Here is a 24,334-nt window from a genome sequence, read left to right as displayed (position 1 = left end):
TCAATTGAGGTATAAAAAGCCCAGCAGACCAAAGTATATAAACCCTAAATGTGCAGTACACAAAAATGGCACATCACTACAGAGTAGAAATACATTGGGAAAACATATATAACAAAAATGAAGCACAAGAAAATTAACCATGGTGCCGGGAGAAAACTTGATTAATCCTTAAATTGTGAGCTCACAAATCTTATAGGAACTTGTGATATATTGCACAGCAGTGTAGTTGCACGCTGAGCAACACTACCAGTCTAGTTCATGAGTACTGACTGCACACTCAAAACTGATATACTGCATCACTTCAAACACATTGTCGTGTCAAGTTTGGGCTGCCAATGTCACACAATATCCTCCAAGGGTTTGTACTCTCAGTCACAAATGTTTTCCACACTAGAGCAGATAAGGGTGTTTAAACTAACTCAAGAGATACAACAGACTGGTTGAACATTATGATGGCTGCAAGCTAAAATAGGTTAGGAATACATAATAAATCAGGTGCAGTTGTTTCATGGCAAATTTATGGTAAACAGTAAAAAAGCAATTTCAGCTATAAAAGAAGGAAAATATGTAGAATTGGATGACATATGGTTAGAAATTGCTAGAAATTTACTCTAGACTTTTTTTTCCCCATTTACTGCCTTCTCTATCATCCATCGTGACACAATAGCCCACATTTTATTGTGCACTTAAGGCCATATTGTTAAAGACATTGTTTTATACTCAATAAAAATGTCTCAGCCCATTAGGAAAATGTTCATTTCCACAGGATTACCAGATTCCTCCCAAATCCTTTGTCACTGTTTAATTACCTTTCCCTTTCCATTAAAACTAACATCTACCACATAGGTTAAAATTAAGGCCACACAAACCATGTTGCTTATTAGAGATTTCCATTATTACATTCTGTATGATGTTGGAAAGAAAAAAAACTGTAAAAAACAAACACTCTCCATTTGCCCCCACGATAATGGACTACGTCTCGATGTACTGTTCTGTCAAAGTAATGCATCTTATCTAATGGGCACTCTGTATTGATGACCACTGTCAGTGATGAAAAGGTGATTCATCCATGTATCTCCTCTAATAAATACTGAGCAAAGATAGCTGTACTCCTGCTCAAACCAAAATAGAATTGTTGACTCAACAAACAAGACCGTTTAATCCTTCCCTTCTATCTATGGCTCAGCATGATGCCTTTAATGCTAAAACATCCATAGTCTCTATTTTCAGGGAGTAGGGGAGCCCAGAACACCAAATGACTAACAGCCGCCTCTTATTTACCAAATGTACTATAACTGTCTAGATTTCCTCAGCACAGAACATCATGCATTATTTATTTGAATATTTTCATAGTCTTATCATGGTTGCCTGTGATTTTCTAGTCAGTATTTATAGGTTTTCACATTTGGTTTTTTAATGCTCTTTGATCAGGGCTTCTGCTCCTCCTCCTGTTACTCCATGTGTATGTGTGGTCTTATCATGAGACAGTGTATACATTTCATGTGTGCTGACTGAGGTGCTGATATGGCTGTCTGGCAGCGGTACCTTACAAAGTTACAGACCTTTATAAGCCGTAACAGCAGGGAAAGAACTAGTGAAATGTGGCTCCATTCCATTTAGTTGTGCCAGTACGCCATGCCAGTGAGCCAGCATGCTTAACACCAGGGCTCTGGCACTCCTAAACTGAATTCAGACATTTATTAATGTTATTAGCTACACCTGCATTCGACTAGTCAAAATGCCCTACTGTGTGAAAGGTCTATTAGCTATGTTTACTCACACAGCCAATAATCCAATCATAATGCGATTAAGAGGGTAATGTGAGAGAGGTGGAGCCCATGTAAACAACATGCTCTGGTTCTGTTAATGCAATTATTCTCTGTCGGAATAAGCTTAATCACAGTAAGCTAGGGGGAGTAGTTCAATTTTAGTGGCATTATTTGAGGGCATTTCAGTCATATAAACACCTTAATCTAACTATGATACTCTATTGGAAATTTAACAGCATTTTGCAACACATGGCGCTCCAACTGCTTGATGTCACATGCCAAAGATGTCAGCTGGTGAGACACTTGAGTCTGCTCTTCTACTGCATTGTCTTGACGAGCACTCTCTGGGCTATAAACAAACTTTCTGTGCTTCGAGCGAAATTTACAGAGTGGCACATCGTTCTTTGTGGAAAACGTCCCTCTACAATGTTAAAGGTAGTGTAAAAAGAGTAGCTCAGAGCAGAGTTTTACTGCAGTGTTCAAAGAGGGATAGCCACAAGGGCAGACAACAGTATTATCACGTCAGAAAACTAGGGAAACAGTTTAATGTGTGCACGGTTTGGGTTCTGTTACTACTGAGTAGTGCCTCGCTCAGATTATTAGCCATTATCTGGTTATTATATGCAGGTAAATTTGTTAATGTGCACACTCTTTCTATAAAAACACACACATACATAAACACTGCTTTTCTAATACAGAATTAATGCCGAGAAACAACAGCTTATTTCAGGGGAAACAATCAACAAACAAAATCTAATTTGCAATCTTTTCATTTGCACCTCCCAGCTTTGTATTTCCACATTTAACAGCTTCTTACTAACAGCTCATTGCATTTCGGTACAGACCCATTTATGTAGCCATACACACTACCGAGGAGAAAGTTTTATTAGTTGCCTCTTATCCATTTTTTGTTATTTCCGCTGTGAATTCCAGCAGTACATAATGCATTAAAGCAACTCTTTGGCAACATTTGCAACATTTTTTTTCTCATTCTAACCAAGATATCCCTGAAGTCATTTCTGCCCTCTGCCTTTATGTCTGAGTGTATTTGTCAAGGTTTTACACTTAAAGCAATATGGACAAATGAGACCCAGCATGTTTTTCTCGTACTTCATTGACTGCTGCCCATGGCTGGTAAAATGGTCTGCCAGGAGTAACTGGGAAATCATTTGGAGTCAGTATTACTAATGCAGGAGAAATAAATAAAAGCACAATGACATGCAAACGGCTCCGAGAGCAAAATTAGAAGGCAGAGTTGTGTGGTTTGTGTGTGTGTGTGTCTGTCTGTCCTTGTCTCTTATTATCCCTAGATTGAGACAAATAGAGGGAGATCTGCCCTTCGATCTAAACCTCCACACCATTTACCCCTGACATCACAGCTGAGCAAGTCTGAGTGTGTGTCTGTGTGCGTTTCATTTAGCTTTGTGAAAGGTGTGTGTGTGTGTAACTGCAGGGTGTGCTGGCCATGCCCTGATTTGTGTGATACTATGGTGTGTTTATGTGTGCAATCATGCGATCATGCCAACCTCTGGCTGAGTGTGTAAGTTTAATCATGCTTTGTGTGTGAATGTATGAGAGCTTATGTGTTGGCTGCAAATAGATTGTGCTAAATGTATGTTCCATGTGTGTCCATGTGTGAAGTTTATGTGCGTGTGGGTGTGTGTGTGTGTGAATGGAAGCATTTGACAGTGGTGATTATGGGTGACGTGTGTGTGTGTGTGCGCACAGGCGCTTACTGAGTGCATTTGTTTTTGTGTGTTTCAGTACTGCCTATATTTAGCTGCTGTGTCTCACAAACTCACTGTGACTCATTTATGAACACACACAAAAGTGTCCTCACTAAACCAGCCAAATGACACACAAACATCAAGAGGAGGAGAGACGTATTTGGCTGTTTTTTTTTCTCTATTTTTTATTTAAAGTAAACTTCTCCCAAAAGTGTATTCACCTTTTTTGTGTCTCTCAAACACACACACACACACACACACACACACACGCACTAGGGGTGGATGGTATAAACAGTATAGAAAGTATACCTGTATGAACTTGCCCAATGGTATGAATTTTGACTATACCGTACTAACTGGTAGAGCCCTGATTTTGCTGAAACGAAATAATTTATCCCAAGATTCATCCCATGATTTGTCATCACCAGCCTGCACCAGCAAATCATCTGGACAATGTAAGAGCCCATGCTGCTTTGTTTGGAAATAAAGAAATGGCTGAAAACGCTGCATACAACAAAGAGGAGGAGGAGTTGGCAAATAAGACCAGTGCAACTTCCATTATATGGACATGGTTCAGGTTTAAAGATTCAGACAACAAGCAGAAAACGATAATCTGCAAATTATGTCTCACAACAGTGGTTGTGAGGGGTGGTAATATAAAAAATCTTTTCTATCACCTCAAATCAAAACACGTTCTGGAATATGGGGAAAGCAAAAGAATTCGTCCTCCGCAAATGTCAAGTGAATCGTTGAGCAGTGGTGGGAAGAAAAAAGCTGGCTCTGCAAATCAGACATCACTTTCTCTGGCATTTTCCAAAGGCTGTCCTTATGAGAGAAAAAGTGGAACGACATAACAAATGCCATCACTGTCCTATCTGTGTGTAAGCAAATGGTTCTTTTTCAAACAGTTAGAAAGGGCTTTAAAGACATGATCAAAGCACTGGATTCAAGGTACGTGGTACCTGGCTGCAAACGCTTTAGCCAAATTGAAATGCCAAAACTATACAGCTTGGTCTGTGAGCAAGTGGAGAAAGAACTCAGTAAGATGAAACACTATACAACAGCCACTGGCTTGTGGTCAAGTCGTACCATGGAGCCTTACATAAGTCTGACTGTCCACTCCATCAACGACAAGTGGGAGTTGTGCAGCAAATGTTTACAGACTTCATATTTCCCTAATGACCACACTGGAGAATTGATAGCCCAAGGCTTTAGGGAAGTGCTGGAATCATGGGGGCTTAAAGAAGAGTCTCAAGTATGCATAACCATGGACAATGGCACAAACGTAAAAGCAGTGGCACTTAATGAATGGACGAGACTGCAGTGCTTCTGCCACTGGCCTCATTTGCCATTGGTAGGTCAAAATAGGAGGGTCAAATTACTGTATTTTCTTTGTCCAGGTGTAATGTTATCAAATAGTGTTAGTTTAGTTAATAATACTGAATCTTTGAAAAATCTACATGAATTTCAGAATCTAAAGATTTGGTATGTCCCCTTTATGCTTAAAAGACAGCATGCACTTGAGCTGGCATGGACTCTCGCAAGTGCGAAACCTGATGACCCATGTTATCCCAGCATGATTTGCTGATTTTCCAGAGAGCTTCTTGTGATGTCACATAATGATTGGCTTTTTCCGTCTTCAAGTGCCCCCATAAATGTTCAGTCAGGTTGAGGTCTGGTGACTGCGGAGGAAAGTGCATGACAGTCAGGACTCCTTGGTCTTCTTTGGTCTCTAAGTAGTTGCTGTAAAGCTTTGAGGTGTGTTTGAGGTTGTTATCCTGCTGCAGTATGTGACTACTTCTCCACAAAGATGCAAACCAGAGGGTACAGCATATCTCTGAAGAATGGAGCGGTACTTCTCCCAGGTCAGGGTGTAGTCAATTCGGTACAGGTGTCCAGAGTAGGCAAAACACCCCCAGACTTGAATATATCCGACCATCAAGTTTCGCTGTGGGTTTGATACACTGCGGTGTCATTCTCTCTCCTGTTTGTCTCCTTCCATACACTATTCTATTACTGCTATAAATCTCAAACTTGGATTGATCAGTAAATAGGACTTTTTTCCAGTTAGCCACTGTGGAGTGCTGGTATTTCTCAGCCCGCCCCAAGTGTTTGGCCTTGTTTCTCTCCTGAGAAGTGGTTTAGAAACTGCTACTTGTTCTCTGACACCACTAAAAGCCTTATTTTGACAGTACTTTTGCTGATTGGAGTCTTGTGTTCTTTATTTAGTAAATTCTGTATCTGTGATGAAGTTGCTTTTCTCTCAGGGGACTAAGCTTGATGTACTGATCTTCTGATGGTGTGGTCACTTTTGGTCTGCCTGATTGTGCTTGGGATACAACAGATCCAGTTTGTGCAAAGTGTTTTAGACTTCCACACACTGCCCCCTTAGAAACCTTTTGTCGAGTCATGATTTGATGCTGAGAAAGCCCCTCTTTGCTTAGAATAACAATATGACTTCTGACACTTTCACTTAGTTCTTATGCCATGGGTCCCACTATCACAGTGCTTCTTAGTAAGCAATGATCTGATGGAAACTTGAAGCGCAGCCATATTTATAACAGATGAACACTGACTGCAAGTTGAGTTAATTGAACGAGCCTCTGATGAGTAGATCAAATCTACATGAGTGTCATCTATGCTTCAATGGTAGGGATAAACTCAAGGAAATCTCACCTTTTGTACAAAGGAGTTAAGTTGGTCAATGCCACAAATTTGCTTAAATTTGATTGCTGACCTAGAAATAGTGCAGAATCTTAACCTTAATCAGAATTTTAATCTTTTTCATTTTACATGTCATTACTTCTTGTGTTTTTAAATGTTTCGGAATCCTCAAACTTTCTGATTATTTCCAGGTTTGCGTGAAAATATTAGAGATTTTCAATGTGGCGTCAGGCTATGGGACCCCACTGTACATTTCTTTTATCAACAGAGCGAAGTGTCAAAGAGCCCTGTGTTGAACATGCAGTTTATGTAAGAAAATTGTGAGTGCCTTTTCCTATATGTGGAAAAAAGAGAAAAATGGCCACTACCCAGGCTGAACTTTACCTACCTCCTCACTGCCTCATAACTGAAACACCAACCAGATGGGGGTCTTGACAGAAAATGATCCAGAGGGTGTTTGAACAGGAGGAGACCATATCTCAGGTCCTTAAAAGCTTATAAAAAAAAAACCTGGCACCTCGCACTAACATGGCAAGAGATGGGTGTTTTGGAATCAGTGAGCAAGACCCTCAGCCCCCTGATTGAGATGCGCTGTCTGTGGAGGAATATGTCAGTGTGTCATACCTCAAATCTGTGTTTCATCTTTTCAATAACACTGTTCTGACTTCAGCTCAAGATGACACAGACCTGACAAAGGACACGAAGAGGGCCATCCTCCAGTAGTTAAATGAGAAATACTCTGACCCTGCAACAGATGACCTACTGAACATGGCTTCCCTCCTAGATCCACGTTTCAAAGCAACATACATAGCAGATGACAGGAAAGAACACATCAAAACCAAAGCTGCAGCAGAGATTCAGTCACTGCTAGAAAGGCAGGCACCATCCACAGAGGAGTCTCTACAACAGACAAGAGAAGCTGCAGGAGGAGGAGCTGCAGAAGAAGCTGCAGAGACGGTGGCACCAAAGAAAGCAAAGCAAAGTCTGGGTAGCTTTTTCAAAAAGACAAATGTTCAACAACCTGGCCCAGTTGCCCTCTTTATCATAGATGCAATTGAAGTTGAGCTCAAGAGCTACCTGCAGGCAATGGAGGATGATGGTGAGGCAGATCCACTGGAGTGGTGGAGGCTGCACCAAGCTTGGCCAGGAAGTACCTTTGTATTCCTGCCACTTGTGCCCCTTCAGGGGGCATTCAGCACTGGTGGCAACATTGTGACCTGCTACAGATCTGCTCTGAATCCAGAGACAGTTGACAGACTTGTTTTCCTGGCTAATAACCTCAGCAATGAGGCTGGCTAAGCAAACCTGCACAAACAGCAATGTTGACAGTATTATACAGAGTTACACTTGCACTGTTGTGCCTTAAGTATAAGCAATAAAAGACTGTAGAAGAAATCATGCAATTTCCTGCAATACTGTAAGAAGAGTAACTTACTTTGAACTAATTTTGCGTTTTGAGAGTTTCATTGTGCTTGAGTTGGTTGGGGGAAAGAAACCTCCTGTCCTGCTGTATTGAAGTCAGTTTTTATTTTCACTTTGTACAGCTTGATTGTCTTGTATTTCGAGAAAAAGTGTTTTTCAGAGAGGGAAGTTACTTGAGAAAAGATTTTGTATTTTTTTCTATTTATTATTGCAGTTTTGCACAATAAATATTTTTACTTCTGTCCTATGTGAAATATGTCCTAATAATACAGTTAAGAGTACTGTAATAGCTGTCATGCAGTTGCCATACCAGTGTTTTACCCCTTAAGAAGCATTTACATTGAAATTTTGAGAAAAACAAATATACTGTCATATATACTGTTACCATCCATGCTTCAAATTATACCGTGATATGTATTTTAGGCCATACTGCCCAGCCCTAACACACAAACTCTCACACACACACACTCTTGTTGCTGTCAAGGTCCTATCTTTTGATTTAAGCTGTACACTGTTCTGTCATACCTGTTTGTTTCTGTCTGTTGGTAGCAAGCAGTCACAGTAGGCAACATTCTGAAAACACCACCTCTTTCCTTGCAGTCTTTAAAATGTGACTAAGCCTGCTAAGCCTTTCCCCTGTATATACTAACAAAAAGTTTTACACTGTTGCAAAAAAGCCTACATACAGAGTTTGTTTATATAAGTATATCTCTTATGGCTCCGTACAGCCAGTTTAAAATTAAACGATGACTACATGAAGCGCTGAAACTCAGCTTTAAGGGTGTTTGTTCATCTTGTTTTTTGCACTTTACCTTCATGATTGTTGTTTTAGTTCCAGTGAAAAGTGTGAATGTCTATATACATAGAAACATACTGAAGCCAGCTAATGTTAAACTAATATGTCCATCCCTGAGATACAATGTGATATAGTTCATGTTGTAAAGTCAATTCAAAGCTTAGATCATGGTTATCAGAAACAAATACCATCTGTTAAATAGCATGCACCCAAGTGAGACACATGTCGACACCACCAGCGCGCTGACCGGTGAACCAATTCGCAAAAAAAAAAAAATTCGATGGATTCGTTCAGCCCTGGGTCAGTAGGCCGACTCCCCTGTAACAGTTTTCACTTGGAAGGCTAATTTGGCCTGACCGAACCAGAACAGGTCAGCCCTCTTTCTGATTAAGTGCAGCATTACTCAGAATGAACTAAAAAAGATCCTGCCAATCTCTTTGCTTAGCTCTCGGTCCTAGGGAGAAAAAGACTTTCCCCTCTGTGCTCCACATTAACACGATTGATCTGTGGTCACAGGAATTTTCTTAAGGACACCGAATCTATGACTTTTGCTCCAGACATTTCTGGTTGCTTGTAACTTGTGATAAAGAAATGTCATTTTATTCACAGGCGCACAGATTGGGAGTTGCCCTGAATTAGAGTGGTGGATGAGTGCTTGATATTTAAACCAACAAGTCAGTCATTAATGAGTTGACTGGTGAAATCACTTCATCCATCACCCAGCGGTAGGTCATGTTAGTTTATTTCATTCAGCAAGGTCACTCTCCCTGATGAGAGGACTGGGTGCCAAACCACTAGAGGTTTGATTAATTGTGAATCAACGAGCCATAAAGCGGAGCGCTGTAAACGGGATACGATTGGGTGAAATGATATATCAAACTTCTCCTTGCTGGACCTTGCTTTGAGGGAGGTCTGGCTTACTAGGTTTAAAATACACACGACCCACAGCAGGGAAAAAAATGGAGTGACAAAGAGGGAGAAAGCAAGGGATAAAAATAAATTCAAGAAAGAAAAAAATGGAGATGCATGACTATTGGATGAGGGGGTAAACGCTTGAGAAACAGATAAACAACAACATTGGGAAATATTTATAAGATGGAGGAATGAATGAAGGACAAAAATTGACTCCTGGGTGGAAATTGAGATACACGGAAAACCAATTCATCCATAACAAAACCAAGTCTCTATCCCTGTCCTCTTTTTTTCCCCAACCATCTTTCACTACCATTTTTGTGATGTTTCATCTCCAGTATGTGATTGTGTTGACAGAGTGAAGCTGCTCATATGTGAATGTTGGAAATGACTTAATTCCAACATCCAATATCTCTGACGTTATAGGTTCTGCTTTAGTACCGGGACACACACACGGCTACACACTCGCACCCGCAGAGGGTTTCCATTAAACGGTTATTTCCAGCAGCTATCGGCGTGGTGGGGAAATCAAGCTCTCAACCGCCGTTTGAAGTTGTATCGGCTATACTTCCTATCGCCACGCTATCACTCCATCCAATCCTCCCGTCTATCCTTCGCTAACGCCTCTCTTCCTCACTCATCTCCCTTACGCCCCTAGAGACCCTCGGCCTCCGCTCTCTTCTCTACCTCTCTTTCCTCACACGTCGTCACACTCTCTTAATCATCCCTCCTTTGCTCCCCCTCTCATCCCGGTCTGACCCAGAATTGCTCGAGGCACTAAGAGCTTTGCTTCTCCTTGTCATACCAGCTGACTTTTATCTGCTCATCTTCCTCCAGCTCTCCTTCCTCCTCCTTTCCACCTAACTGTCCATCAGTAGTCAGAGAAATACTCAGATTTTTAACTGAAGTTAAAGTAGTAATACCACAATGTTAAAGTACTCCTACAAGTAGAAATCCTGCATTCTATTTTAATGTAAGGAAGTATTATCAGCAAAATGTACTTAAAAGTATCAAAATGCAGAGTGGCCCCTTTCAGGCCGATGACACTTTCCAATATTGAAATTGAGAACTATGTCAAACTATTTTTGTATCTTTCCAAAGAGGACGATTCAACATTCTCGCCAACTTCACAAAGCGACTGGCCACGTGTGCAAAAGTGTGACTGTATGCATGATTTGCAGGCTCTCCTTTTTCATTATTCACATAACTTCTGTCTTTTTTTTTTCTTTTGTGCAACCAATGCAACTCGATAAAAGCAACTGAGGAGAGGTTGACCAAGATTTTTCTAATTTTATTTTTAAAAAGTAGTTTTTTGAAACAGAAGAGCACTGTGGGTTTTTTTGCAAACGTTACTCTAATAGGAGTAAATACAGTAGTGCATTTTTGGGGGAATATTTTTAAGTGCAGATTAATACACATTTCCGTTATGAAAAGTATGTTTTAAATGTAATTTGCAAATAACTTGTAACTATACCAGTCAAATAAATTTAGTGGAGAGAAAAAAACATGGAATATAGGAGAACTATAAAGGAACAAAGAATGGAAATGGGGAATGGAAATTAAGTACATCGAAATGGTACTTAAGAGTATTTGAGTAAATGTACTTAGTTACTTTCCACCACTGCCCCCTCCATCCTTCCCTCCTCTCTCCCTCCAACTCCCCCTTTCTCCTAATCTTTCTTCTCTCTCCCTCTTTCACACATCATTCCCTCCTTCCTTCTTTCCTCTCACTCTCCTCCACCCCTTGCCTCCTCACCCTCCTCCATCTTTCCTGCTCCTCATCTCCATGCCTCTCTCTCTCTCTCTCTCTCTCTCTCTCTCTCTCTCTCTCTCTCTCTCTCTCTCGCACTCTCTCTCTCTCTTTCTCTCTCAGTCCGTGGCTCGACGCCGGCAGAGACAGATCACAGTCCTCTCTTCTGCTCCTCGTTGGGAATCACACGCACTCTTCTCAACCAGACAAGGAAAAAGAAAACCTAAAACAGCAAGTGGATAAGGATGCAGATAAAGGGATGAATGAAGAGAAGAAGTGACTGAGTGGAGGCAGGACAAGTAAAAAAAAAAAAAAAAAAAACTGGAGAAAACCTCCCTGAAGGAGAGGGGATTTCTAAAAATACAAGGCAGCTTACTCCCTGCATTCTGTTATTTTCTATCTCTATCTCTCGCTCTCTCTCTCCCTTCTTTTTGCTGTGTCCCCTCCTTCATTCAGTACCTGTTCTGTGGGATTAACATGACTTAAAATTCAATCAGCCTACAGCCTGACGGAAGAGCGACAGAGGAGGCAGACAGCGCTGCAGCTGTTGAGACCGAGTGAGGGAACGACCAACGGGAGGAGAGAGAGAGAAAGAGAGAGAGAGGGATAGACAGAGTGAGATTGAGAGAGAGAGAGCGAGAGAGAGAGAGAGAGAGAGAGAGGGAGAGAGATGGGTGTTTTTCCACAGAGCTGAGATATAGAGAGAGAGAGAGAGAGACACGGAGACAGAGATGTGACGGTTCCGGGAGTCGCAGTGGAATGATCCGGAAAACAAGGTTAGTAATTCCACCTTTTCATCTCGTGAAGGGCAAAAAAAAAAGGGAGAAGACATGTTAGATAAGGATGAAAGACCCAGAAGAAGACTTTAAAAAAAAATGGATAAAACAACACCAAATAGCTGTATTGTGCTTTTGAAGTGGCAAAGTGAGAACCGGAGGAGAAGCAGATAAACAGGACTGAAAAGAAAGAAAATTTTGTTTGTAACAATCGAACTCAGGAAGAAAAAGAAAACAAATCAAGCAGGGATGCTGCATATATGTAGCTGCTGCTCTAATGCACAGATACACACTCTAAGGAACACTCTCACAAAGAAATACACCGAAACGGAGAGTGAGTGCACAGCTTTAGAGCAAGATAATGAGATTGTCTTTGTAAAGGTGTCGGCTTTTGGAGTTTGATTGACAGGCCAGAGAGTGGGGGGGCCGGACTTTTGAACTGTCTGACATTCATGGCGCTGATCAATAGCCCAGTTGTTTCATTAGGCTGCGTGTGTGTGTGTGTGAGGCTGAAAGAGAGTGCGAGAGAAATGCAGAGGCTGTGTGTGCTTGCAGGAGAGTATCACTGCATGACTACTTAGTGGATGTGTGTGTGTGGTGGTGGTGCTAGTGACAGTGGTGGTGGTGTTGTATGTGCACGCATGTGTGAATGTGCTGCATGACTGTGTGTGTGTGTGTGTGTGCATGTGCTTGTGTGTGTGTGTAAGAACAAGTAGATGCAGCCTGCTGAGAGGCGTTAAAAGGGTCTCAGAACTATTGATTCTCTTTGACAGACAGGTACGAAGGAGCAAGTGAGGGGGGGACAGAGAGGAGGAAAAAAAATTGGGGGTGGCAAGGTGGGGAGGGAGATTTAACGGAGGCCATAAGGGAGGAGTGAAAGAGGGGTGGGTGTTAATACCTGAAGGGGGGGGGGGGATGAGGTCAGATGGGTGGAGGAGAAAAAGGCTGAGACAAAAAAGTGATAATGGACTAATGCATATTTGCGCGATTTCCATGAGTGCACGCACGGAGTGAAAAAGCCTTTAATGGAGCACATGTGCAGTACACGCTCCTCACGTTTCTCTCTTCTTTTTTTTTTTTTGCAGGTTTCTAGCTATCCCTCCATCTCTTCAGTTTTACTCCCGAACCTCCTTTTCCGCACCTCCCTCCAAGGTCATCAATGAACGACTAATTCAACGTGCGGAGTGCAGAGAGGCCCTGTGACACACCCTGGAAATCACTCCGGGAAGTGAGGGATGAGAGAAAGAGGGGGGGAGAAAAAAAAAAAAACAGAATGTGTGAAAGAATGAAGCAATAGGAGAGAAAGCCTGAGAAACAGATGAATAAATAAGGAAGAGAGAGGGCTGTATGAGTGTGGAGGGAGGAGAAAAAAAAAAAAAGGAGAGAAGGAGCGAGAGAAGGTGGGGAAGGAGGAGGGAGGAGGTGAGGAGGGGAGGTGAAGATCGCCGACTCCAGGATTCTTATTCTCCCTCGATTGAACTGCTCGAGATACAGAGAGAAGCTCAACACAGCCATGAGGAAATCATATCAAAACACCATAAAAGGGATTTCAAGCGAAGTGGATTCTTGGATTTTTTTTCAAACTGAGGTCTCTATTTTGGAATACTGCACCGGGATTGAGCGAGTAATTCGGGATTTTCCAGGTTTTCTTCATCTATAGAAGCCTAAGAGGATATTGTGGGATTGGAATTTCTGCAACTCTCTGGTTTTCTGACACTGACCTACATCAGCCTGCTTTTGATGTGTGTGGGGGCGTGTGTGTGTGGAGGGGAGTAGGACAGGTTTCAGCGCAAACACACAAAACTCCACCCCCCCCCCGCTGGCACATCACAAGGAGAAACACCTGGGGCGAGATCTGTGCTAAACACACACACACACACACACACAAAAAACACACACACACACACACATATATAAACCTGGATAACATGTGGAGCTGATTCGGATTATAGAGCCGCACAGACGGAAAAGGTAACGTCCATGCAGTTTCAAACATACACACACACACACACACACACACTGTTGGCATATATTGGCCCAGTAAAGGTGAATCCATGTATGCATGGTTAGCTCTCTTGTGCTGAATCACTGAGCACATCAATGCAGTGAACACCAGCACTCACTGGACTGGGAACTCGGTGTTCTCTCACACACACATACTCAGGCCTATAAATAATGAACAGATGTGCATTCATAACAACAAAAACACAAGAGGTGAATGTCAGAGTTCAAACAGACAAGAACAAATCTCCCACATGGTGCAGATGATTGTAGGTTTGACTTATTTTTCTTTTCTTATCCCTCCATTTTAATCCCTATACACCTCTAACTCTGCTACGTACACACACACACACACAGGCGCGCTACATACCCCTACCAATCTGAGAATCCCTCTCTGTCTCTCTCTGTTAGTGTGTGTGTGTGTGTGTCAGCCAGCTGTCCTGTATCAGACTACTCACTAGATCCGTCTCAGCTTGGCTTTCATCACCTCGCCTTTATGTAATCTCACCTGGCGTGTGTTGTGTGTCTGTGTGTATACTATGCAAGCGTGTGTGGACGCAGGGCTGCAAGTGTTTGTGTGGTGGTGGTGGTGGCGACAGCAGAACGGTTCTAACCTCCCTTCGTTTGAGGCTTTTTCCCGTAAGCTGTGTCTGAGCACACATACACAGATTTGGCACACTGACACAGGAGATCAGACTGGCTGAGTGGATATATGGGAGGATAAGAGAGAAATGGAGATGGGAAGAGGAGGGAAAGTGCAAGGAGGAGGTAAAGGGAGGAGAGAAGGAGATGCAGGGAGACTGAAAAGGGAGAAGGGAAGAAGAGGGGAAGGAGGGAGGGGTGACACATGACATAGTGATGGGCATTGAGGGCTAAGAGAGGTCAGATAAAAGGATTGCAGTAAGAGGAGGAGTGAGAAGCAGTGACTGACTTCATCCAGTGACAATGAGAAAGAGATCCATGGAGGAAACAGGAAAAAAATAAGAAGAGATTAGAAAAGAAAGAGTGCAATCAAGATGAAGGAGAGAGACAGATACAACAGACAGATGGAGGGTTAAAGAAGAGCACAGGATGATAGAAAAGACTGAGACAAAAGGTTTGGAAAAGTGGTTACACCTTCCCATTCCCTTGAATGAGAAAGTGTGTCCAAACTTTTGACTGTAGAGAAGAAAATAAACGACTGAAGGATTGATTAATTAAATGATAAGTTAGATGAACAAGGAGATTTAAAAAAAAAAAAAAGTCCAAAATGAGGAGTGACAAGATGATATTAAAAAAGGTTGGAAAGAGGCACATTAAGGCTAGAAAGATAAATTAATGGTGATTTACCGTAGGGAGATACAAATAGAAAGATAGATGAGAAAGAAATAACTAGAAATGACAGATGGCCATCATTACATACTGTAGCTTCCTAGTGAATAACTGGTTACACCATTGGCTACAATTAGTCTTACATGACCCCAAAAAGTCTCTGAAAGATCACCAACAATGAGCTATTTAGAGATATAACTACAAGGGGGATATGGTGTGCCATGGGGCTTTTCTATGTAATAGACGTGCCAATTATGGAGCATGACTTGAGGGAAAAGTGGAATTCTACCTTAGAGGAACATTAATTACCCTGGAAACAAAAGAGGTTTGGCAAAAAAACAAGACACCACATGTTTAACTGTTTTCATGAACAATAGGCTTCTTGAATAAGTGAGACAGGTCTCATTACTTATTCTGCTGATCGTTTACAGCAGTTTTGACTCTCGCTTTGAACAGAGGCAGTGTTAATTCTGAAAAGATGATGACTGAATCTTTTTAAAGAGTAACAAAGAGGCCTTTTGATATCCATTAACCACATCATAATTCTATAATTGGTTGTGCTCTCCTGCTAGTGATTTTAAGAAGACGGAGCAGGTAAGTGTCATATGGTTCAAACAGTGAAATAAAGCTGAAATAAAATAACATTTTCTCAATTATCTTTTTTTAATGCTCTGTGCGGCTCATTGTTACCGAGGGTGTCTGTCATTCTGAGGCGACAGTAAGGGAGATGCATGAACAGATGGGATGCTCACTGCTCAAAGTAAGATCCTTGCCAAAATGAACAGACTGGCATGTGAATGGAGGAAGAGAGGGAAATAAACGGCAGGCACGTGAATAGACCATTTATTGAAAAAAGGTTAAAAAAAAAAAGTAAAATATCAATTAATTAAGGATTAAGAAGCCAAAAAAGGAGGAGGGGGTATGGAAGTGGCCAAATTTATAGTAACCAAGTTATTCATAAGGATAATTATATGAAACAAATGAAGACAGACACATGAAAAGACATCAGACATGATGAATGATAGATGTAGGATGTCACACACCTTTCTGATTTAACCAGCTTTCAATCAAAGAGAGAAGTGGAAGATTTGAAGCCCTGAAACAAGGGAGACATGGTCAATGTCAAGAGGGTGGCACTTGATAGATGAATGGATGGATGAAGGGATGACAAATTGTGAAGGGAGAGAAGTGAAAGGCTGGGCTGTTAAAGAAAGGGAGGGGGGGGGGGGTGTCAAAGTATGAGACATCAGGCTGTTGTCAACAGCTAAGGAACCAAGTGGTAAATGATGGACGGAGAGGTACAGAACGATAGCGTGATGAAGAGGAGTAATTACAAGACCGACTGTTTAAGATAGCGAGTAACACTCAGAGGATGAGAGAGAGAGAGAGAGACTGGGTAATGAAGAATGAAAAGGCGAGTGATGACACTTGAGAGGTGGATGATAAGAGGGAGCGGGGATAAGGGAATAGAGGAATAACAATGTCTGAAGAGAAAAACTACACTAATAAAGCAATGGCATGCTGAGGCTGGAGGGATGGGTGGATAGAGAGATAGAGGGGTGGACAAGTGAATGGAATAAAAATGATGTGATTGAATGTTAAAAAGGATGAGTAATTAGACTTTTAGTAGTCAAACATACAATAGTAGGAGAGGAGGGGCGGGGATGAAGGGATGACATGAAGGATGAGGGAAACGGATGGAAGGAAGTGGGGAAAAATAAGAGTGGAAAATGATGAAAGGAAGAGTATGTCACAGAGAGGAGGGATGACTAAGAGGCTTCACAGTCAGCGGTGGAAGCAACAAGCAAAGGTGTAGTACAGACGTAAGGAAAGATAGAGGAATGAGAGGATAAGTAATTAAACTGTTGACAGTCTGTTTAGGCACAGCAGGCGCCTGATGAGCAGAACAAACTGTAACCACGGCAACCACTGGAGACAGATGGAGGGATGGTTTTGGGAGGGAGATACAGGGGAGGGAAGAGAAATGGGAGAGAGGAAAAGAAGAGTCACACGAGTGGGAAATGAGGGATGAAAGGAAGCATGAAGAAGAAGAAGAAAGGTGGAGATCGAGGCATTTGCAGGTTTAAGACATACTTATAACTGATACTGGTTTAAGGACCCGTGAGCCCTTTCAGGGGATTTCACAAACCAGGATTAGGAAGTTACCCACATATCTGTGAAAGATTATTTCATTCTCTTGGGTAATATTGATTTGAATCTGCAAAACTAAATTTGAATATTAGGTTTGGGGATATGATTCAGCAATGCAGACTGAGAATTGCTAACAAAATTTCACCGAGTACTTTTTAAAGTTATCTCGCTTGCTTGCTAATCCTGCTTTGTGAAAAACCCCCCTAGAGATGGAGCGCGGGAAAAGAGGGCACAGATTTACATACGCACAAAACTTTGTGTTCAATCCTCTCAACAGAGTGTGCAGCAGCAGTCCAAGCATGAATTCCTACCTGTTCATCTTAGCAACTCTGACATGTAAGATGGAATGACATTTAATATTCTTTATCAATCTTTTAGTCTATTAAAAAAAATGAAAATGGTGCCTCCCAATGTTTCCAGAGCCCAAGTTGATGTTTCCCAATAACTTGTTTTGTCCCACCATCAGTCCAAAACCAAATTTATGATGATATATAAAAGAGAAAATCAGCAAATGCTTTGAGCCAGCATATTTGTGACATTTTTGATTGATAAATGACTGATCAGCTAGTCTATTCAGCACTATACTACACCAAGACAAATCAATGTTTCAAGAAATATGGCAGGTCAATTAACTGATACTCTGTTGCCATCATTCCTATTGTATATAACCAAACTGAGTACACCTCTGGTCAATAGCAATAAAATATTAAGTAATCACAAATCCTGTCCATTTCATACAATTTTGTTTTTAGACAAAACCCAAGAAGAATTAAGCCAATTAATAAAAAAAACAGAATGTTTGACTAATTAAACTATAATTAAAGCTCCATATTTAAAAATGAACTGCAACAAAAGTTAGCACACCCTTCATTAGTGAGACTCAGATTGGATCCTCCTGGGCAGAGATGATACCAGTCTTGCACAGATCTGTGGAGTTATGTTCTGTCATTCTTCACAGATGATTCTTTTCAGCTGCTCTTTGCTGGAGAGGATTTGTTGCTCTACCTTCCGCTTTAAAATACTCTAAAGGTGTTCTATTGGATTCCGGTCAGGGGACATACTTGGCGAGCTCACTTTTTCTTTCAGTTTTTTCTTCTTTAAAAACTCTAATGTGATTTTTGCAGTGTGTTTGGGATCATTGTCATGCTGGAAAATTCCTTTCCTGCCAACCTTCTTCAGACTAGGAGTCATCTTTTCATTCAGTATTTGGGTATATAAACTTGCATTCATAGTGCTCTCTATAAATTTCATCTCCCCTTCAACCTTTTGCAGTCATGCAGCCCCATATCAGTACACTTCCACCTCCATGTTTCACGGTTGGCACTGTGGTAGTCCTGGCCAGGTCCACGCCAAACACGCTGGACCCCATCTGACCCAAACAAATTTATTTTGGTTTCATCTGACCAAAGAATGTGTTGCCAGTATTCATCAGGCTTCTTTTCATGTTCTTTGGCAAAGTTTAATCTTGCAGTTTTGTGCCGTTTTGTGAGCAATGGTTTACTTGGATGTCGTCCGTAGAGGTTGACTTCATGCCATGTCCTTCACTCTGTCTGAGCAGTCACTGAAACACCAATTTCCACAGATAATCCTTGTGCCAAGTCAGAAACATTTGCCCGTCTGTTTTTCACCTTCTGTTATTGGCAGTATGGGTCCTCCTGTACCTCCTAAGCACTGCTGCAACTGTGTTTTGGCTTCTGTTCAGTAGCCTACAGATGATCTTGTACCCTCTCCCGTCTTTATAAACTCTCACAATTTGGTTTTTTTTAAATTTTGTTCAGGCAATTCCTTACCATGTGGAGCCATGTTGCATTAGACACAACCAAAGCTAAAATTGAGAAAGTTGTGGTGTTAACAGGTTCTTTTATAACTTTGTTCAGGCAAATTGGAAGTACCATCATTTTTGTTTCAGTGATCACAGGTGTACTCACTTTTGTTGCACTGAGGTTGTACTTTCAGGCCTGTATTTTCAATTTAGTCTATCTAGCCTGTTTGTTTTTAATTATACATAAAACCAAATATCCAAAACTCCACCCTAAAAATACTACTATTATTATAAGGTGATACAATGTTGAATCATTTAACATTTTAGTGATATTGGAAAGGGATGTACTCAGTTAGAGGAAGGAAGGGATAAAGGAAGTAAAAACCAAGAAAAGAACAAAGGCACTGTGGTTTAGGATCCTTCTAGACAGGTGTTCAATATAAAACCTTCAATAGGTTTCTGAAAATTTCCAAATTGGCTCAGACCATCATCTTATAAACATGTTCTGGGCCTCAACACCTCTCTGACAGCAGTATACTAGCATCCAAACCAAACACCGTGTCTGCAAACTCAGGTGTTTGTCTGCATAACAACTATGCTCAACAGATGCAGCAGGGTTGTAGATGCTCAAGTGAAACATGGCACAGAATGCAGTGTGGGTGATGACTGTCAGAAGAAAACCGGCTTGTAGTTAGTTGGCAACACATATAGTCTAAGTCTGACAGCAAAGCACAGAGCGTTCCAGCCTGTATCAGCACTGCTAAGCATGAGAATATGAGCCACAGTAATCAAAAAGCTCAAGGGAAACAAGTTTCCCCTGAAGGCTTATTGTAACACAATTCTGCTTCACCTTTATTAGTTTTATATCAGGGTATGAAAGCAGTGCAGTTTGTTATTCATTATGGCTGAGAATAGCCTCTATGATCAAACATGCCTACCGCTACAGCCAAGTAATCATTGAGAATTATTTTGACCCTCTCGCCACTTGTACCTTTTTACTCACGGACACTTGACCTACTCCCACCTCTTATCCTTATGCTTCTCTCTTTCCCCATTTCTGTACATCCCTCTATTTTAGAAAAGATGAACAGGAATACAGTAAATTAAATATCAGGATCAAGACACATGACAGAAGATGGATTAGTTTGTATATATGTGTGTGTGCAGCATTAATCAATACATCCATCACTGTGATTCAGGGGGCCAGATCGGCATGTCAATGACCTACTGCGCTGAATGCCGAATGCTGATTGGGTAATTGTTCTCTTGCTCAGGATTTCCCCTTAGAAAGCTGGGAACCCTGCTGAATCATCAAACTGCCCCTTGCACATACATACATACACACACAGAAATAGGAAATAGTTTTTGTCAAGCTGCATCCTGTTGTGTCAGCCAATCAGGGTCCATATAATTGGCGCCGCAGGGCTTCTGATTGAGCGGAAGATGTTGACAACTCAGAAATGGCGTGTTTGTGTGTTGCACGTCGACCGGTGTTTGTGGTGGAGTTGCAATTTTTTGTTGATTAGCCTAAGTTATGTAAACATACACAGGTGCACACAAGCACATACACACAAACACACAATCACCCACTGTGAATATGGCAGAGTTGTAGGGATGATATAAAGGAATGAGTAGGGTCAAGATGGAGTTGAGAGACTGCAAGCAGTTGAGGTAGTGGGAGAGGATGGAAGAAACACAAACGGGAAAGAAATGAATTTAAAGTAGAGCTAGAAAAAAAACAGCTAGGAAGAGATGAGAGAAACAGAAGGGATGAAAGGAGGAAGAAGAGAAGGAAAGAGAAAACTGAACGCATTATGTTCAGGGTGAGTGGCACGTCATTTATTTTGCAACACTTGCGATAACATGTCATGCAAAGGCAAATGTATGAGTGTAAGCATAATTGTATTTTTAGTATTGGTATGTCTGCAAGTTTGTGTGAGTGAGAATGTGTGTGTATGTGTGAAGAAAATGAGGATTAGACAGTGAATGAGTTTAAGTTGAAGAGTTTCTCTTGGGTGACCCGTTGATGACTGCAAGCACAAACACACACAACCGCGCCTTCACGTACACTTCTCACAAATCCTAAAGCATCAAACTGCATGAGAATATCTGATGAGACTGGACCCAAATATATTACGTGCTTTATACTCCAAGGGCTTGGAATTGGGCCCAAACCGCAGGCTATGGCACTATCACATTTAACAAGACAGGAATATAATTACAAAATTTAAGCAGCATTCATTTTCCAATCAGACACAGTTTGAAATGGGCCGATGCAGGTAGTGGGACAGACTCCAAACTCTTACAGGTTGGCTTGCCAAAAAAAAAGGGACGCAAGCAGTTTTTCTTTGAAGTTTGACTGTAGTAGCAATACATGTACCTTGAAGAAACTGCATATTTCCGAGTAAATTACAATAAAAGTTCACTGAAAGTAGGCAATATTTCAGGGTAACATACTGTATTATAAGGACCCAGTTCTTTCAATAAATAAAACAGACCTTTAAACTCATGACTTTACTTGCTGACATCTTTATCACTCATCTCCAACATTTCAAGCCAAGGATTTGTCATGTTGACTCATGTAGGGGAAACCTTAACAGAAAGGCTTTGCGTGTGTGGAGAGGATGGTAATCCATACAGATGCCAAGGTTTTATTTCCCTGTCAGCACAATATGGAATCTGCATTAAAAGATGAGCATGTGGCAAAAAAACAGAGACTGTCAGCTATTAATTATAGGCTTTTATTGGCCCCCATCTTAAACCATGTAACTGTGCAATTTAATCAGATGCAACTGTGCTATTGCCATCTGGAATAAAGGAGCATCAAAACAGAGCAGTATTGAGCTGCCTCTCTGGCAGCAATATGACAGCTATCCACCAATGAAAAATGATTCCTCTCCACGTAAAAAGGCATCCTGGTAAGGGAGTGTAAAAGAGCTGCCAGGGCTGTTTTCAGTACTTTATGTCCCACATTTGCTCAGCTGTTCCCATCATTTTGCCTGCTCAACTGTATCCATCTGTAAGACTATTATAGATGTGTAGAATGAAACTACTACTGCCGTTTACAAAAGGACTTTCAAAGCAGATAATGCTGAGATCCTACTTTGTAGAAAATGCACACGCAACAAACCTGTGCTGGTAAAATGTGGACACACATACTGATCCCTCAAAGCTGATAAAGGATCCAAAGTGGATAAAACTTAAAAATTTAAATGAGAGCTTCATAAAAGATCATGTAAAGATGCTCCCTGGCACTATCTGTGCCAATGAAGTGCCAAAGCAAATCATTGTCACCTCCGTTGTTTGCCAATTCAATTTACCTCCCAGAAATTTAATCCCCAAGCTGTGCAGTCATGTGGGCTTTCCAGGGGGAGAAAACAAAATCACAAAAACCTCAGCAAGGAGTGGGAGATTGGCTGCCACTGATATAATACAACATTGTTACAGAAGTGTGAAGAAAACTTTGAGAGAATTGCTGGAGCAGGTATCTATGTTTACTTGGTGCAATACAGGAGCTATAAAAGGTTTGATCGTCTACAAAATTGAATACAGTGCCTATGTTAGTATCACAACTCAACTGATGACTATGCAAAAACAAGAGCATTTACTTACTACTTGTAGCTGTGATTACTCGGTTGCAAACCATTGCTGCAGATAATATTGATAATATGACCTCCATGTTTCTCATATTTTCAAGAGAAATGGAGGTGGGGCAACATTGGGCATAAAATAGCCAACTAGCGGGGAAAGATGTGAGCTGTAACATCAAAAATTCTACTCCACCCATAAGGCGGACGAAAGCAAGGTCTACTTAATGCCATGGTTCGCTGCTTGAGATTTTCTTGTCCACCATTTCACAAGTCTTCACGGTTCACCAATTCACAGCCTGTGGTAAATCAGAAGAGTGGGTTAACTCTGCCGCTCTGCTTTTTAAAAGAATATCAGGCACTTCTTGCATTCTAGCATTTCTACACATCAGAGAGGGGAGGGTTGGCCTCTAAAACATCCACAATTCAAAAGAAACCAAGATAACATTGGCTTCTCCAATTTTTAAAAAAATACTTCAATTAAGCTTTCCAAGTTCATTAAAGACTGGGTTGCTTATCTGTGCGAAGTAGATCAAGTGTGGCATCCTTTAAAAAGCCTAACTTCAAAGAATCCACCAGTACTATTATTATGTTTTTACACCAAACAGCAGAGTGGTTTGCTTTCTCTGATGTGTTGCCGTGTTGGAAGATTATAGATAATTTTAAGAACTTCTTACTTGAGATAAGGTGCTGTGACCAAAACCTCTCTGCAACAATTTCATTCCTCTGATGAAACCCTCGTGTCTCTAAAAAAGTAAATTTTCTGGACACGAGGAGCACTATTGCTTGATTTTCAGACTGCTGAGGAAAATCACCAAAACTGGAGTTGTCACGGTCTTCATGCAAAGGCTGTGAAATGCATCATTGAGACAAAAACGAGGTCTTTATATAAGCATTTTAATTCCTAAACCGATGCAGAGGTGGAAGGTTTCCAAAGGTGTAAAAACAAACCAAACAAAAAAACCTGACGGTGCAATGTTCTAGGAATAGAAATAATTATCAAAATCTTCCAAACAGGATGGATTCCAAGAGGATTTTGTCAGAGAGGAGTTGTGCATATAGATGCGTATACACATGATACACACATGCTGTTTTCTTTTTCTCTCTCTCAAACACAGCATAGAGGTTTGGGAGGAATTAGTTGACTCGAGTATTTCAGAAGAACTGTATTATTTTGGAGCCTTGCTGTGAGGAGACTGCAGTCCTTTTATTTTAAAGAGAATACACTTCACTTATTTTCTCTGATTTCACATTTCTCTTTCTTTCACTCCTACCATTTACCTCAGGGGTTCTGTAAGCTTTTTCCATCTGTACCCCCTACCTATATATCTAAAAAAAAAAAAAAAAAACAGATGACTTTACAGATTGAAAGAGAAGTACACATCAAGCACTTAATGGCTGACATTTGCAGAACTTTTTCTTCTGTTTTAAGAGGCAACCACTCAACAGAAAGACTAGGATTAAATGCTGCCTGTGCCTGAATGCTACCTATTTTCACATTTCTCGCCAAAACATAACTACCATCACCACAGAGCTGAAACAGACATCAAGACGTTTGTCAGTGCTGGAATTTGGCCTTTATTCACCAGTATGAAGTATTCTCACCTTGGATTTTTGTTCTATTGTGTACTGCTAACATTACATTTAAAAAAATAAAAAAGTTTTGAAAAATGATAAAAACTACTTCTGGTTACTGGCCACTGCAC

General features: G+C 41.0%; 2 protein-coding genes across 4 annotated transcripts in view; one reads left to right on the top strand and one right to left on the bottom strand.

The window, feature by feature from the left end:
* The window catches only part of pcxb (pyruvate carboxylase b), a 300,915-nt gene that overhangs the window by 71,197 nt on the left and 205,384 nt on the right, over positions 1-24,334 (bottom strand). The window lies entirely within an intron of this gene.
* Positions 10,932-24,334, top strand: part of LOC137174582 (leucine-rich repeat and fibronectin type-III domain-containing protein 4) — a 41,930-nt gene continuing 28,527 nt past the window's right edge. The window contains exons 1-2 of the mRNA XM_067579969.1: positions 10,932-11,816; positions 12,902-13,787. The gene's annotated coding sequence lies outside the window, so the exon portion shown is untranslated. The remainder of the gene's footprint in view (positions 11,817-12,901; positions 13,788-24,334) is intronic.

Source organism: Thunnus thynnus, chromosome 22 (genome assembly GCF_963924715.1).
Source record: "Thunnus thynnus chromosome 22, fThuThy2.1, whole genome shotgun sequence".
Taxonomy (NCBI): Eukaryota; Metazoa; Chordata; class Actinopteri; order Scombriformes; family Scombridae; genus Thunnus; species Thunnus thynnus.
This window is presented reverse-complemented; position numbering and strand designations above follow the sequence as displayed.